Source organism: Bos taurus, chromosome 7 (assembly GCF_002263795.3).
Source record: "Bos taurus isolate L1 Dominette 01449 registration number 42190680 breed Hereford chromosome 7, ARS-UCD2.0, whole genome shotgun sequence".
NCBI classification, from domain to species: Eukaryota; Metazoa; Chordata; class Mammalia; order Artiodactyla; family Bovidae; genus Bos; species Bos taurus.
This window is the reverse complement of record NC_037334.1, coordinates 88,197,393-88,213,632: the sequence shown is the minus strand read 5'-3', so window position 1 is coordinate 88,213,632 and position 16,240 is coordinate 88,197,393. Positions and strand designations below refer to the sequence as shown.

The following is a 16,240-nucleotide window of genomic DNA, read 5'->3' as shown; positions in this document are numbered from 1 at the left end:
CCCTGTGCGTCCGGCCAGGGTTCCAAGCGAGGGTGGCGGGGGATGTGGGGGGAGATTGAGGGGGTGTTCCCGCTACCCGACTCCCCTCCCTATCTGAGCGTCCCCACGGCTCCCCTCTCTCCCACACCCGCATGCAAAGCAGCCCCCGCTCAGTCATGAAGTGAACATTTGCGCCTCGCTCAAACCTGGAAAGGGAAAGTTTGGCGAGGCGGAGGCTGCGCAGCCCTGTGGTTGCCTGGAACCCAAGCTGGGACCCCAAGACTTGCACAGGAAATCGACAGATTTCCTTTTTTCTTTAAAAAAAAAAAAATTACCTTTAAAGAAAAATTGTATGTATTCAAAAAGATTATTGGATTACTATGTCTGATCAGCTGCTGATGACCTACCAATAAGCGTTTTAAATACACACGCACATTTGCGCGCGCGCGCGCGCGCGCTCACACACACACACACCACACCAAGGGCTATGTGCAGTAGGAAAGGCCGTCGTAAGTAACCAAGAATTCAGAGGAAGTCGCAGGGGCTTTAAAATGTATAAAGGCTGCGTTCATGTCCTCCACGGGTACAGAGAACAGAGGGAGGGGGCGGAGGGAGCGCGCGTTGGCTCGGCGTTTTCTCTGTGCCTGTGTGTTTCGTGTGTTGTCAGCTGGCTCTGGTTTCTAAGCGCTGAACGCTGCCAGGGGCGGGGGCCGGCATCCACCATCCACCTCGGCACCCTAGTGGCGAAACAGGACTCATTTGTTTGGTGCAGAGCGGTGACGACCTAGAAGAGACTGAAGTGTGGTTAGGTCGGCCCCCTGCCATCCATTACACCTGCGGCAGATGGCTCAAGTGGTAGAATGGTTTGTTTTCGGGGATGGAGAACAGAGGTGGTGGGGAGGCTAGAGCCTCGCCCCACTCCAAGGAAGCACCATAAAGAACCAAAGACACGAAAGAAGCCATATTGTACCATCGAAAGAAATTCTGTTCCGCAGTCTCTGAGTGAACCGGGACATGTTAGTGACCTGGGTGCCTGACTCCAATTGATGATATGGCAGAATTTTAGGATCAGTATTTTTTCCAATGAATTTTTGACGAAGTCCCTACTCCTCCCTCCTACACACACACACACACACACACACACACACACACACACTCCTGTCTCTAACCAGATGCACACAGGTGTCCTTGGAGCTCTACTCCCTGAAGCCAAACGTCATTGAGCCCCTGCGGGTTTCACGGAAGCTGAAAGGGAGGCTACTCCAGGAGCTGGGACCCGCTCACCTCTCTCCAAGTGATTTATGCCACCAGCCTGCCTGCTACCACACACACCCCACCCCAGATAACCATGTAGCAGGATTTCAAATGTTTCCATCTCATTTTACATGCAATGATGTGCCTTTCTGACCAATAATCCCATCCTGGCATCCCTTCCTTCCTTCTTGCTTCTCAACAAGCAGGAAAGGAAGCACACACACACACACACACACACACACACACACACACCCTCCAAAGTGAGCCCAGAGGGAGGGCATGTGTGACAAAGGGACAAGACACAGTCTAAAGACAATTTGGCCTGTCTTCATTCCTTAATTTACTTGCTAATTTAAGGAGAGGTATATTAAGGAAGACCTGAACAGAATAAGAAGCCTTGTCTCTACCTTTACTTCACACACACACACTGTAACAATCCATTGTAACATTCATGGATATCCATGGCTTATATATTTTTATGTATACCCATCATATATGTAATGCTATGGTAATGCCACATGTAATATCATAATATGCATACATCCATATTTCTTGTGAATAAGAAACAATTTCACTGGCCTAATTTTCTGTTCAAAATAAACAGTCCTTTAAATAGGATTTAACAAGCTTATGCTTCAGGGGTGATTAGGTGTATAGCAAATTCTACTATTTTGACACTTAAATTCTATTTTTCTATTTTCATAAATCAACACTATTTAGAGCTAATGAAACCAAAGAATATCAGACAACAATAAGAAGCCATTCTAGATCAGATTTTCAAGTCATAAATAAAGCTACATTCTAGAAACAATGTTTCTTAAGAAAGGAAAATTTTTTAATCCCTCCATTTTTCAAGGTGCTTTCAGTATCCAAAGATACCTCTGAACTCGGTTTGATTCACAGTTGCTTGTTGTGTGCCTAGTGTAATTTAATTTTTCTGTAAGCATCTTCTGTTCTATGAAGATTTCCATTGTGCCAGGAAAAAGTTGACTTTGATATGCAGTGGGGTAGAGGATTCATTGACAGAGATCCCATTAGAATATAGCTCTGTTTTATTCATTGTTAGTAATATGGGTTTGTTTGTACATCATACATACTGCTAAGGGCCTGCTCTGGGATGTGAATTCATACTTTATCAGAACACGTTCAGATACACTTGAAGAAAAATTTTTAAAAAAGAAAAATATTTGCAAAACTAAGTTGAAGAACAGCCCCCATGAATATTTTAGATTTTTTTTTTTAAAGCAGAAATCTTGATCTAAAACTCTTGACTATAGGGGCCCTAAGGGATTCCAATTTTATTTAAACAAAACAGAATGATCAAAACTTTTATAACTGTAGAGAATGCAGACAAAAATTTAGCCCTAACAAGACCGTCCTTCCCTTTTCCTCAAAACACTTCACACCCTATTTTCAACTAGCATCTAAAGCTAAGGAAAAGAACTTCCGAGATGAACTCAAACTTTAAATGAAGAGCCGTTTAAAAAAAATTTTTTTTTGGAATTTTAAATGACTAGTATGTTAAATGGAAAAAATCTCAAGGATTCAAATCAGTTCAAAAGACCAATCTTTCTAGGAGAAAGAATATATTTTATTGTTTAAGGAAGTTAACACCTGAATCACTCTCAGGCCCAGGTGAGCCTCAGAGCTCAAACGGGAAACGGAGGTATCTGGGGAACAAGAAGAGCCTGAGATAGCCACTTCCTCCACACAGTGTAGAACCACCTACATCTTTACAGAGGAAATAGCTGTTACCTTGAGCAGAAAAAGCACTAAGGAGAAAAAGGCAATCTGGAATACCCGATCTGGTTTCTTTTCACCCTCGTCCTTGGCTAGGTTTTCCTCGGGCCTCGCCTTTCCTTGGCACCCTCTCCCACCTTTCCCTACCGAAGCTAGCATTCGCTTGGAAGCATTCCCATTCCCATTTAGCAGGATGTATCTATCTAACATCTGCCCGGAGGTCTTGAAAATATCCCCGCCACCCCCCAATTTGCCTTTACTTCCGGTGTAATTAAGATGATCATTCGTGAAGAAAAGCTACCAAATCTCCATCGCCGGCAGCGGTGAGGATGCGCCGGAGGGGGGCCCCCAAGCTGGCGAGCAGGCAGGCTGGCTCGGCCCGGGCCGCCTGCCTGAAGCCACCGCTGCGTGTGTTCGTTTCCTTGACGCGTACGTTTCCCTTCTTAATGGAAGCTAATGAATGGTCTCTGGTTCCTAATTGCAAAGATAACCATCTTGAGTCAGCACTGAAACCCGGGCGGTGGAGAAGAGGCCTTGGGTCATGAACCCCAGGAGAGGTCAGGGCTCCAAGCCTCGCCTGGATGTCTCCTAAAACCGGGAGACAGTGGCCAACTGTGTCTGCGGGTTACCCCGGGTTCCCTAGAAGAAAGACCCTCCGACTGAAGGGCGCGTGTGCCCTCGCGAGGGTGCAGGCCCATCCTGCGCCCCTCACCCCTTAGGATTCTCTAGAAGCGGAGGCTTTGCTTTCCCCGGGGAACAGGCGAGGCCTCGAGGGCGGGGCCGAGCCTGGGGCGCGGATGCCTTCGGCCTCCGGAGTCCAAGCCATCGGGTACCCGCCGCCCAGGGTCGCCCCGACGGCCCCGACGCGGTGCCCGTGCGGCCAGTAGGTGTCGCTGTCCCCCTGCTGGCCGGAGCCGGGAGCCCCGCACTGGACCCCCGAGCCACTCCGCCTTCCGCGCCGGGCGGGTTCACAGACCCACCGGCGCTCCCGAGAGAGGGCCGCTGCGCCCCCGCTCCCGGGGACCTTCCGCTCGCTCACCTGGCCACAACCGCAGAGACACCGGCCGGCCTCAGGGAGCGCCTTCGGGGGAGAGAAAGAAGAGAGGGCTCCGATGGGGGCGAAACGCGAGGCCCCGACGGAAGCGGCTCGAAGCCACCAGCTCTCCCTCCTTTCTCTTCTTTCCACGTGCACTGGGACCGCGCTGGTGAAAATCCCAGGCCGGGCTTTCAGCTGGGTCTCCCCACTGGCTTTAAAAATAAACAAGAGGCTTGAAATCCCAGCTTCGTGGGAACCAGCCACAGAAAGAGTGGATTGGTTTCCATTTATCGCCTTAAAAAGAAAAAAGAAAGAAACCTGGGCCTGGCCACATGCGTGAGCTCCCTACCTATACCCATCTGTAACTAACGCACGTCTGTACGCTGAAATGCGGGGTAACCGCGACCGCCCCCCCTCCCCCGCCCCAGGAAGAAGTCAGTATTTGGAGGTGCTCGTCTTCTCCGAAAGCATTGCTTGCCAAGTATTATTCCCCTTCGGAAACCTAGCAGTTAGCAGGTCTTTGGAATCTATATTGAAATTCTAAGTGTTGAGAATTCTGCGCCCTTCCTCGGCATTCTGCGGCTCCTTGCCTTCGGCCTCCGTGTGCCGCGTGAGAGATTATTAATCAGAAGCGTTTGTGTGTGTGTGTGTGTGTGTGTGTGTGTGTGTGTCTCAAAAGGGAGGGGGGGTTGGCTTCCGAATACCGAGAGGGATATTTACAATGGGTACATCCTCTAGGTGACTGGAGATTTTATTATGATTATGATTATTTTGTACTGGGAAATCACTGCTCTGATTTGAAGATAGGAAGGAAGGAAACCGTATTGAAAACGCTACGTTCGGAATGTCAAGTTATTGAAAGAATTAGTATGCAAAAATAGAACTGGCTATGTATTTAAACCAATGTTTAAAATCATATCCTCAGTTAAGATGTGGGGATATATTGCAGTAAAAATTTTAAAAGACCCACACTTTATCTACATTTTAAAATTTATTTTGGTAAACGCAATCGATTCGTGTAGAAGAAAAAACGTAACAATCAAATGCCAAAGAGAAAGAAAGAAAAATTCTCAAAGTCCAAAACATTTCGGAAAACATCTTGTTCCTGCCTCTGGGCCTCGTCCTCGCCACCTCAGAAGACAAGGCTGGGCAAGTGTCTGAGTCTTCAAAGCAAGCCTTAAAATTTTAATGTGAGGTGGCCAACATCATCTTTAAATGTCATGCCTTGTGCTGTGTTTCACCAAATTGGCTCCTTTCGTTAAATCCTATATCTGTTATACAATTCTAAATAATTATTTCTGATTGAGATGGTAAATTAATCATTCGATGACGTGGGAGGGGGAGACACGTGTCTAATTGGAGGTTGCGAAGTTCAGTGAGGTGGTATTTTTAGCTCGGAAAGTCCAAATTCGGATATTTGGGCCTCTCTTCCCCTCCCATCGTTTCCCCACTCCCTCCCCATTTTACTCCCTCTTTCACTCAACCCTTTGAGCTCTCCCCCCCTCCCCGCCTTTTCTCAGCTCCTGTCTCTCGCCCCTTCCCCCTAACGCCTCTCTTTCCTCTCCCTTCTCCACTTCCCCTCCACCCCCCCCCCCGACATTTTTCCGCATGTATCTCTGTCTCCCCCCTCCCTTATTTATTGTCTGATCCTATCAGCCAAGTTAACAGGAAAGTAGCAAGTGGGAGGCCCAACACCCTCCCTCCCGCGCGCCCGGGGCACTTTGGGGAGGTGTCAGCCGCTGACAGGTTACCGGCCGGAGTGTTGGCCCTCGGCGCTGGGCACGCTGCCCGCGGCAGAGTAGGGGTCTGTGCGGGTTGCGGGGCTTATTCAAATACCGCCCGCTGCTGCTGTGATTCGCAGGACTCGGCCTCCATATGGTAATACGGGGCGGGCGGGGGGGGCGGGGAGGAGAGGAGGCGCAGAGAGGAGGGGAGGATGGGGGTGAGGGCGGGGTGGGAGGGGGCTCCGGCACCGTGCGCTCCGCTGCCGGGCTGGGACAGAGCACCCGGACCCGCGGTGGCAGCGGCAGCGGCAGCGGCGCGACCCACCCTCCACCACGACATCCACCGAACCAGCGAGCCACCGAGCCGCCGGCCCCTGGGGTAAGCCACAGCGCGCTCACAGCAGTGACGATGACGGTTCAGAGGCTTCAGGTTCCTACCATGCGCCAATAAGGGAGATTAGAAGCAGAAAAGGAGATTACGGAGAGATCAGAGATAAGAGGTGTACCTCTCTGTGTCCCTTGTCACACAGCGCGAGCGCGCGCGCGCGCGCACACACACACGCGCACGTCTGTACACAGATGCATGCACAGACATCCCTACATGCACACATTCCTTGCTACCACCATCTAAATATATGCACCGCCACTGTATGCCCTGCGACGTGGCTGATACGTTTGTCCTGATCCCTGCATAAAGGCGGGCAGGTATGTGCCAGAGTCCAGGTAGGAACAAACCGCCGCGCACGATTGAATTGCAGCCAAACTCGAAGAGACACTTAACCTTCGGAATTGTTTCACTCAGCCTGGTGCCCCTCACCCCTCCCCCAAGAAACTGGCAATTCTGCAACCAGTTGTGGAATACCTGCAATTATTCATAAAATGTGTTGAAAATGTACTTTAGGAAACGGTAATCTTGCTACAAATGGCAAAGCAAGGAGAAACCTAAAGGATTAGTGCATCTCCGTTTTTAAATGTTTTACGTGTAGCCATCTGACCACTTTTTATTGGGTGACATATCATATGAGCACTTTGGTATAGGCTTGGAAAAACTACAGCCAGGGGTAAGGCTGGAAATACCTTAAGAATTAAGGGTGCTAAAAATGGACGCTGGATAGTCTAACATGAAAGATGGCATAGAGCTGTATGTTTAAAATGGGTGGAAACACATACGAATATTTATACATGAAAGCCATTGGAGAGGGTAAGTCTTTACCCTGAGTATCTGTGCAGGTAAGTCATTCATAAGAAAACTAATTACCTGTGCATGTACTCGGACTTGTTTAATTGAATAAGCTGCATGTGTGCCTTTTGCTATTCTTTGTGGCTATGCAATTATGGATTCAGTCTTCTTAAAATGATAGCTTTGGGGAAAATTTTTAAGTGGACTTTATACAGATACATTTTTCAGAAGCCATTGTGCTGAATAGACATATTGCCAGAATGAAAAATCCAACCCTATAAATAAGATTTCCACTGCTTGAAATCTAACTCAAGGCCTGTATATTTTAGGACAAGTCAACTGGCTTAATATAGTAAACTGTTTTGTTTATTTGTTTTCATTCCAAAGTCAAGAACTAAGGATGTTTTTCGATCAAGGTAATATGCCTTGTTTCCATTCATATTAAGATAAAAATGAAACAGTAAATTCTGAATGAAGCAGAAAAGGTACAACATACAACATGGTTGAAAATGTCTTCCTTGCAGAAGGCTGTCGGTTGCTGTTTCTACACATTTTAAGAGTTTTTTTTTTTTTTTTTGTAATAAATGCTAGAAAGCAATAGGGCGGTGAATGCTATACCTCTCAGTTAATCAGCACAAGAATTCTTGAGACATCTTTGGAGTTACTTTCTTTTATAGATACATTGTCTCAAATGCATTGGCCCAAACTGTTTTGCTAATATGAAGTTAATTAGACAATCCAACTTTGAGCCTTGAGCGATGGGCAGTACAGCCGATCAAGGGGATATGTCGGGGGGGGGGTGGGGGGGGTGGGAAGGTGTCTTTTATGACCAAACCAGGAGGTTATGCAGCTGGCATTACATACATGACAGGTGTGCATATATGGAGCCTTAAATAAACAGAAGCAGGAAGGCAACTGTACATATCATCTAGCAAGAGAAAGCCGCAGACACTTGCCAAAAAATACATACAGACAGAAAGGGACAAGAGAGACAGAGAGACAGAAGATAACCAAAAAAGAAAAAAAAAGTGGGGGAGAGAATCAATAAAACGATAAACCTGAACTTTTCACGAATTAAAAAAATGCAAATATATCTTTACATATGCATCAGTATTAAAAATAATACACGCTGGAACCAACAGGAGCGGGAGGAGGAGGAGAGGTGGAGGAGAGGAGGAGGAGGAGGAGGAGGAGGAGGAAAGAATGGAGGCGCCGCGGAGCCCTGATTATGCATGGGCTGGAGCTGCCTCCTCTAACCTGTTCTTCTCCGAGCCGGGCAGCCGGCGGTCCTCAGCCGCCCACAGAACAGGAGCCGAAACAACCGTTCCCGAAGGCTACAGCGTTTATTTTTCTCTTTTGGGGGTTTTGGCGGTTGTTTCAGGGGCTCGCCAACTGGCCCCTTTAATTAAAAGCTTCAATAAAAGGCGATCGCGCCAGGAATGCACGGGCTCCTCTTCGCGCAGGATTTGCATATTTTTTTAATGCCCTAATTTCCTTGATGTATGTAAATGTAGCCGGACGTAGAGGGAGACAGGGAGCTGACGTCAATGGACGTGACCTCGCAGCTAAACCTTGAACGTGAAGCCGGGATGGGGGAAAACACGGAGCGGCGGCCGGCGGAGCCCGCTAGCACGGGGCGGCGGCCACGGCGGTGGCAGATCCAAGACCCGAGGGGGCCCGGGGAGCCCGCGTGTCGACCCCGGGGGAGGACGAACGGCCGCCTTCTTTCTCCGCAGCTCGGCTTCCAGCCTCGCCAGCCTTCAGGCCGCACCGCAGGCTCTGTTCCTACACCTCCATGCCCAACAAACACACGTTCTCTTGCTTCCCCCAGAAAAACAGCACACCCCCCAAACAACAAACCCAAACCAACAGATAACAGACCAAATCAAATTCCCCAAGGCTTTTAGACCAATGTTTAGACAAAGAAGATTCTGACAATGGAACATTTTTTTTTTTTTTTTGGCTTCTTTCCACAAGAAGAGGAGGGGGAGACCTCAGACAAGAGCAAATCACTCCTAAAATACGATAAACTACACGTGTTTCCAGTAGGGAGAGGTAAATCGCCCAGCCGACTGGTGGGGGCTTCTCGTTTCGATACCTGTTTACCTGTGCACTCATTAAGCATGTTGGCTTCATTAACAGCCTTGCCTGGAGCGTGCGTTTTATAATGTGATGGGAGTGTCGTGTGTGTGTGTGTGTGTGTGTGTGTGTGTGTGTGTGTGTGTGTTTTGGGGAGGTGCTTGGGCTGGTGAGCACCGAGGCAGGCGCTGTGAGCCAGAAGAGCGAGAGACCAGCGTCTCTCCACAGCCACCTCCGGGACTTATCTTCGGAGCCATCTAGGCCAGCGCTCCGGGGCTGGAGTTCGAGTGACGCCCATCTTAAGGGGGCGGGGTGGTGGTGTTGTGGCTCAGAGAAGGCTGTCTCGGTACGGCCAGGCCCTTACATTGTCTGGGGAGGGGGGAGCTTGAAGTGCGAGCGAGTCGGTGGCCGCAGGCCCGGGAGTAATCTTGCGGGATTTAGCCTGGTGGACTTTTCACTTGGAGCTCGGCGGCCTCCGCGAGGAGGGAGCGGCTCGCGGCTACGCGGCAGGGAGGCCTTCAGACTCCAGACTACGGCCTCGCGCGCCCGCGGGTGCGTGCCCGCGCTCCCAGTGGGGGGCAGCCGGCACCACCCGGCGCACATCCGCCCCCGCCTCCGCCCGCCGCCCTCTCCTAGGCCGCTAAGAAATGGTCCTCGGCCTCTGCGGGGGCTGGGGCGGTGCGGAGCCGGGGGCGGAGGGCCTGGGTTCCGGGCTGGCGAGGCCGGAGCGGCACCGGAGGCCGCGGAACCGGCTTCCTAGTCCGGCTCTGGGCCGCCGAGGCTGCCGTTTCTTCGTTCCACCTCTCGCAGCCCTAGCTTTGTTTTCTTGACATGCTCGTGGCCACCGGGCCCCACGCCGGCTATGGGAGCGTGTGCGTGTGCGCGGGGGCGGGCACGCGCGGCGGGCGGGGGCCCTCCCGCCAAGGACACGCATGGCTGTCTGTCCTCCGGCTGCACTTGGCGGGAAAGCTGGGGGCCGCCGGCTGGGCTACGCGCCCGCGGTTCTCATTACCTCCTCCCCGCTCCCCCTTGGGCCACATTTACATACGGGCCACTCGTCTGAATTTTTACAGCCCACCTCCCGCCCCACTGTCGCACGCGCGCAGGCTCGGAACAGGCGCCCGCGCGCGCAGACCCCCGCGCTCAGCCTGCGGGCGGCCGGGGCGCGCGAACAGGCCCAGGGGTGCAAGCAGCCCTCGGTGAGACGGCTTCTTGCACCTCCCTGTCGCGCCTACACCCCTGACAGCATCCCGGCTCGCGTCTCAGGAAGCCCACCTTCCCTTCCAGGCTCCCACCCTTCTCTCCCTGCACACTCCTACCCACACCCTTCCACATCTCTCAGCCTCTTTCCCTGGAACACACACACACACTTTCTTCCCCCTCAAATAGCTAACCCCTATGGAGCGTCCCTGGTACCTTTTGAATAGCTTTGAAGTTTAAAGTATAAAAATCCTTATAATGTATTGCTGTCTTTAGCCAAACACATTTAAGAACCACAACAAAAAGAGGGGGAGGAGGAAAGAAGGGGGACTTGAACCAAAAGACCTTTCTTTAAAAAAAAAAAAAAAAAAGTCTGCAAGTCAAAAGGTCATTCTCCAAGTTTGTAAATAAAATTGCAAAGGAGTCCTTAGAAAGGAGAGGAAAGAAGGAAAGAAGATAGAAAAGATCTACAAGTTACGTAAAAATGGTGCATTGGAAAAACAAAACAGGGCTATCCTGTTTTAGAAGCTTCTAAAAGAAATAAAGAAGGGGAAAAAAACTGGAGAAAAAAAAAGAGAGAAGGAAATAAAAGGTAGGAAAGGCAAAAGAAGTTTCCAAAGAAATGTGTGCTTTGCTTCCTACAATAGGAAAATGTAGCCATTGCCTCCTTCAGACGAGACATTTCTAATTTGTTCCGTCTGTCAGGAGGGGACTATGAGAGGTTTGGGTGCAAATTCATTATCTCTGGCAACGCTGAACGTAGTGTGGGGACTGAAAAAGACCGTGGCAATGGATGAACAATAGGGCTTCAGTTCATCAGTAACAAAAGCAGTGGGGAAATTGGTTGAGTTTCAGAGCACGTCCTCCTCGGCAGAGGGGGCTGGACTAGACCTTGGACAGCCCCCCCAAAAACTTGCCGAGCCTCGCACACACCACTTCACTCTCCACTCCGAGGCTCAGGGAGCAAGTGCCTGGTGTGGGGGGGAAAAGTTGGCTTTTTTTTCCTTCTTCGTCTTTTGCGCCTTTCTCTCTCTCCCCCCCACGAGGGAAGATCCGTTTAAACTATTTTAGACGCAATCAAGCAAGAATCACCGTGTGGAATTGAGCGGCAGTTTTAAATGTGCTAAGGAGAGGGATGGTCTGAAAAAAAATATTTTTTTTTTCTTTTTTTTGGAGACGCCGAAAGGAGCCTGTTTGCGTACTGCGGCTGCCCTGTGATTCTGGATCTTGTCTCCTGGCCGGCGCCTCGATTCCTACCCAGCTGGATTGGGGGGCAACACTGCCTGGCGCAGCCAAGAGAGCGAGTGAGTATCGCCGCGGCCCGCAGGCGGCAACTCGGCCGGCGGCGCGGGGCCAGCGTGCCTGCCGCGGCCCGGCGCCCGCGCTCCTTGCCTCGCCCGCGAGTCGGGGCCCGCAGAGCCCCGCTGCGGGCCGCTCCGAGGGCCAGTCCGGGGCTTTGCTTTAGCTAATTGATTGTGTGTCTCGGATGCGAAACCTGTTGATCTCGTGAGTTGTCTGAGCCGGGACTGTTAATTATCCAGTGGCTTGATCACCCCCGCGCCCTCCCCCCGCCCCCAATGAAGAATGCCAGGAAATTTTCGCCGTGGAAAGGGGAATGTTGTATGTAATTTTGTGTTGTCGATAGTGGGACTTTTCCCTCTTAAGCCTAGAGCAATTTTTTTTTTCGTTCCTGGGTTCAGGATTCGCGTTTTAAATAATTCTTTTAACCACCTCAAAGTTGAAATTACCTGGCAATGAAGTGAGAGGGTCGGATTGGATTCTAGCGGAAACTTAGGCACAGTGTCTAACTAGAACCGGTGGATTTCCACTTCCCGTTTCTCTCGGGGCTTTTGGATTTAGGGAAACGAGAGGCCGCTTTGCAGGGTTATCCCAAGTTCAGATTCATCAAGATGCAACCATCGCGGTTACTTTGGAGCGTTTCAGCTTCTGACTTTTCTGGTGTCTGAGCGAAAGCCGGGTCTCTGCGGTTTGCTCCGAGCCCAGACCTCGCTGAGGAAGGCGAGACCTTCCTTCCTGGGCTTGGAATTGTCTGCGGGAACCAAGGGCGGTGGGAACCCAGGCAGTGTATTTGCATTAGCGTCTGAGACGTTTTCTCTTGCAAATATACCCGCGGTATTTGAATGGGGAACTGTCTTGAGGGGTCAGGGCAGCAGTGGAATTGATCAGAAGTTAGTCCGGAGGCCCTGTCAAGTCACGGCCACGGCCGGGGTCACTTTGGACGCTCTGGCTGCCTTGGGCCTAGAACGGCGGCGGCGGATCCCCTTTCCTCCTATCGGTGGTGCCTACCTCTGCCAGCCACACTCCTTCCCCACTTTGGCACCAGTAATTAGGGTTGCTGTCTAGAGAGATGAGCTCCCGTAGTCAGCATAATTGAACCAGCGCTGTACTTTCATTTTGCAAAAACAGTAGCCCCACCCCACCTCTCCAAAATAACAATAAGCATTTTAGAAAAATCATAAAAGAAAAGCACCTATATTGGGGAGTGTAAGACTTCTTGAATGTTGAGTCGTGGGGGATGGGGGAAGGGAATTTAAAAATCCACCACTTTACAGCAATCAGGTTTTACATTATTCATTGATTTATTGGAGGAAATAGCCAATCAGGAGCCATAGATATGAATGCACATCTCACCGTGCTGTGGCCTTACAGTAAACTATTTGCATCTTTCTACTGGATTAGATATTTATCCAGGGATTCCCATTGTTTGAAAGGCCTGGAAATTCAATGCTTTAAACATTTAAAAAATATGACTTTGTTCCAATCTTTAAATTCATACATGGAAGAACTCTTCCCTCCTCTTTTGTATGGCAGGTTACAGTGTTCAAATCCCAAATGTTTCTTAAGAGTCCCTCTTTCTTCTAAGCTAAAAATAAAAGAAAAAAATTAATTTCCCAAACCCCTCCAGATTCTGCATATTTTGCATTGCCATTATCATGCATGTCTCCATTTAAATGCAAATTAGCATATTTAACCCTGTGGGTGCTGAAGCACAGGATATATTATACTGGGGTTTTCTGGAATCTGTTGGCATTTTAAGGAATTGTGGTAATTGCAATACTTTAAATGAAACTATCTAGGCATGATTTTATATATGTATGTGTATGTATATATAAAACTGTGATCATTTGTTTTCTTGACTGTTTTTCAGATGAGACCACAAAGAAGCATAAAATGAATAGATAATCCAACCAACCAAAGGTAATTTAAAATTTTACATTTGATAAAATTAAGGTGATGTGCAAAATAGAAATAGGGTATTATTTACTGGGTGGCAGACCTGCAGTGTATTGCATATCTCCCAATTCTTGTGATAGAAACAATTCCAGAAATATATAAGTTTCCATATGTGCAGTTTTCTCCTGATAGGTATTCCTGTCTATATTATATATTAAGGATAATGCAAATATAACCTTAACTGCTAATAAAAAAGAAACTCAGTGTACAGAAGAAATAATAGGACACTTTTATTAGAAAGTAAGCCAGTCAAGTACCTTGCCTGAACTGTAGAGATCACTATAAATTAAATGGCTTTTATGTGGAAAATGGTAGTCTTGACTATATTAGTGGACTGTGGTTTACATTCATGAGAATCATACAAACTCAATATTAAAAAGGGATTTCAGTGATAGGCCAATTTCTTTATATACTCTGCAGAGGTCTGAATAGGATTCAGAGAGGTGTTCTACGTATTAGTGGCAAACCTGATGTATTTGCATTTATGGAATAACGTAATTCTGATCTAAATATGTGGAAAATCATAACTTTCCACTTTTAACTTAAGCAGAGATTGTTTATTCCCAAGAAAACCAGGATGTTTCAATTCAAGTTTCAGCCATCTGGAGACCTATAAAAAGATTAGAAAACAAGCATGACAATCACGTCCCAATCTATTGGTCATTAATGGGAATTTATTAGAGAATGAGTAGGCAAGCCATATGAATTCAGTATATCCTTCAATATGCAGATTTCAAAAAGCTATTCTGTAACTCAGCTAAATAGCTTTTTGAAAAGCAAAAATAACTGAAATAAAAACATGTAGGTGTTAATAGTTGCTCATAACAATGTGTGGCAGACATTGCTGGAAATCTTTAGAATAGCACAATTGTTTCAACTTCTCTCACATCCTAGATAGTAATACAGTTTTTGAAATGAATGTGATAAACCTTGGCAATATTCAGAATAACCAGGTGCTCAATGTTAAGTCTTGCTATGTATTTTTTATTTCTTTATACCTTGAAAGATGATGGAGAGGTAAAATATTTAATTAGCTAGTGAACAGACTGTCCATAATCATCATGTTGGATAAATTCATTTTGGGGCGCTCTGAAATGAGCTGCAATATATGTGACAGGCAAGGGGCCAGTCTTGGAGTTAGTTGATATGACTATGTGGCATTGCCATAGAAGATGCTGTTTTAAGACAGTATATTCTATAGCTTCTAATTGTAGAAGCATCTCAGATGTTCAGTGTCTTGGCTTTAATGATACTTACTTGGGTTCTAAAAACGCATTTAATTGTTAAATGTGGCAGCATAGTTATATTCATTTGCAAATTCACACAAATATGGTGGTGATACACACACAGATGCATTCCATCTCTCTACTTTTACCAACCCCCACCCAGACATATAGAAAGCAAAGAGATATTCTAAAAATAACTGACATTTGGTAGGGTTTTGACTTAAGGAATTGAAGTAATCTGATCATATGCTTCCTTTATGTAGTACATGCCAAATCACTAATGATTCTGCTTCTAGGTCTTGGAAATCAAGGCCAAAATACTCTCCATCTTCCAAGGAAGTAAAGCTCATTGGGGTTTTACATAATGTCAAAAATGTCATGTGCCTCAGTGATGTATTCAGTTTTTATCCAGTTTATGTTGTGCCTCATAGTTTAAGAAGGAATAGTAACTGTATGGGTGTGTGTTTCTCTGATTTAGTTTGCAGGCATGTCTTATATATAACCCAGTGCAGCCATTTCTGATTGTACTTCCTGTTCCAAAATTTGATAAGGAAAATAGATGAGCAATTTTCATAGCTTAGTCTTTTCTAAATAATCAGGATAAGAATGCTTACCAAAAAAGGAACTTACTAAAAAATCTAGGAAAGTTGGCATCTGTGTTACTAACTTACATATTTAATTGGTGTAATATTGTTGTCTGAACTCTTAATTGGGGGCTTTTCTTAGCAATTCTGGTTTTCTTGTCAGTCTTTTCTATAGGCTTTGCGTATGTGTACTCTGTGTATAATTTGATAGCCATATTCACACTCATGTCTTAAATGAATAAATTACTGAATTAATGAGAGTGTATATTAATTATGAAAGTGTTTTTGTGATGGGGAAAATAGTAAACCTATAAAAATGAGAGTATTGTGATAAACTAGTGATGTGTGAAATGAATATGAAGATTTATGATGTTTACATGTAGCATATATTTAAAGAATAGTAACACCACCAAGCATAACTCATAACAGTCCATAAAGTTCACCCATGGTGAATATGTATCTTATGTGGACAAATGTCTGTTGAGGGACATCTGACTATTAGAAATGTACATATCATAGATGCATTAGACATGGACTTCCCATTATGGAGAAGATAGAAGAAGAGGTCTTTAAGTGGCCATATTCACACTTGGAAAAGTCCTAAGGAAAAGGATGAGGCTAATTAATTAATTAAACAAAATTCCTCTCTAGATAGAAGGGTGGGGGTGGGGAAGGGGAAGGGGATAGAGTTATGCTCTTAAGGTCCAGGTGTCCTATCTGTCTTTTTAATGAGGTACCAATCCTTTTAAAAATAATTTCATAAGGAAGACTAGTATATTTTTCCCTTCTGTGTGAAAATTAATGTTTGAAACCACAGACAAAGCCTCAGCATTTTAATTACAGCAGAGTTGTGTACAACATTAGAAACTATTGCTACAGTCTTTACCTGTGCTATGTTCTAAGGCACACCCTGTATACAGAATTATTAAAAAAAAAAAAATCCAGGATGAAGTCGGCTTGCTTAGAGCATTCACTTTGAACTT

At 46.9% G+C, this 16,240-nt stretch overlaps 1 long non-coding RNA gene across 3 annotated transcripts in view; it reads left to right on the top strand.

Moving 5' to 3' along the window:
* The window catches only part of LOC100616526 (uncharacterized), a 242,730-nt gene that overhangs the window by 390 nt on the left and 226,100 nt on the right, over positions 1-16,240 (top strand). For all 3 annotated transcript variants that reach the window (NR_038196.1, NR_038197.1, NR_038195.2), the window contains 2 exon segments: positions 11,369-11,496; positions 13,362-13,411. This is a non-coding gene — a long non-coding RNA (uncharacterized lncRNA).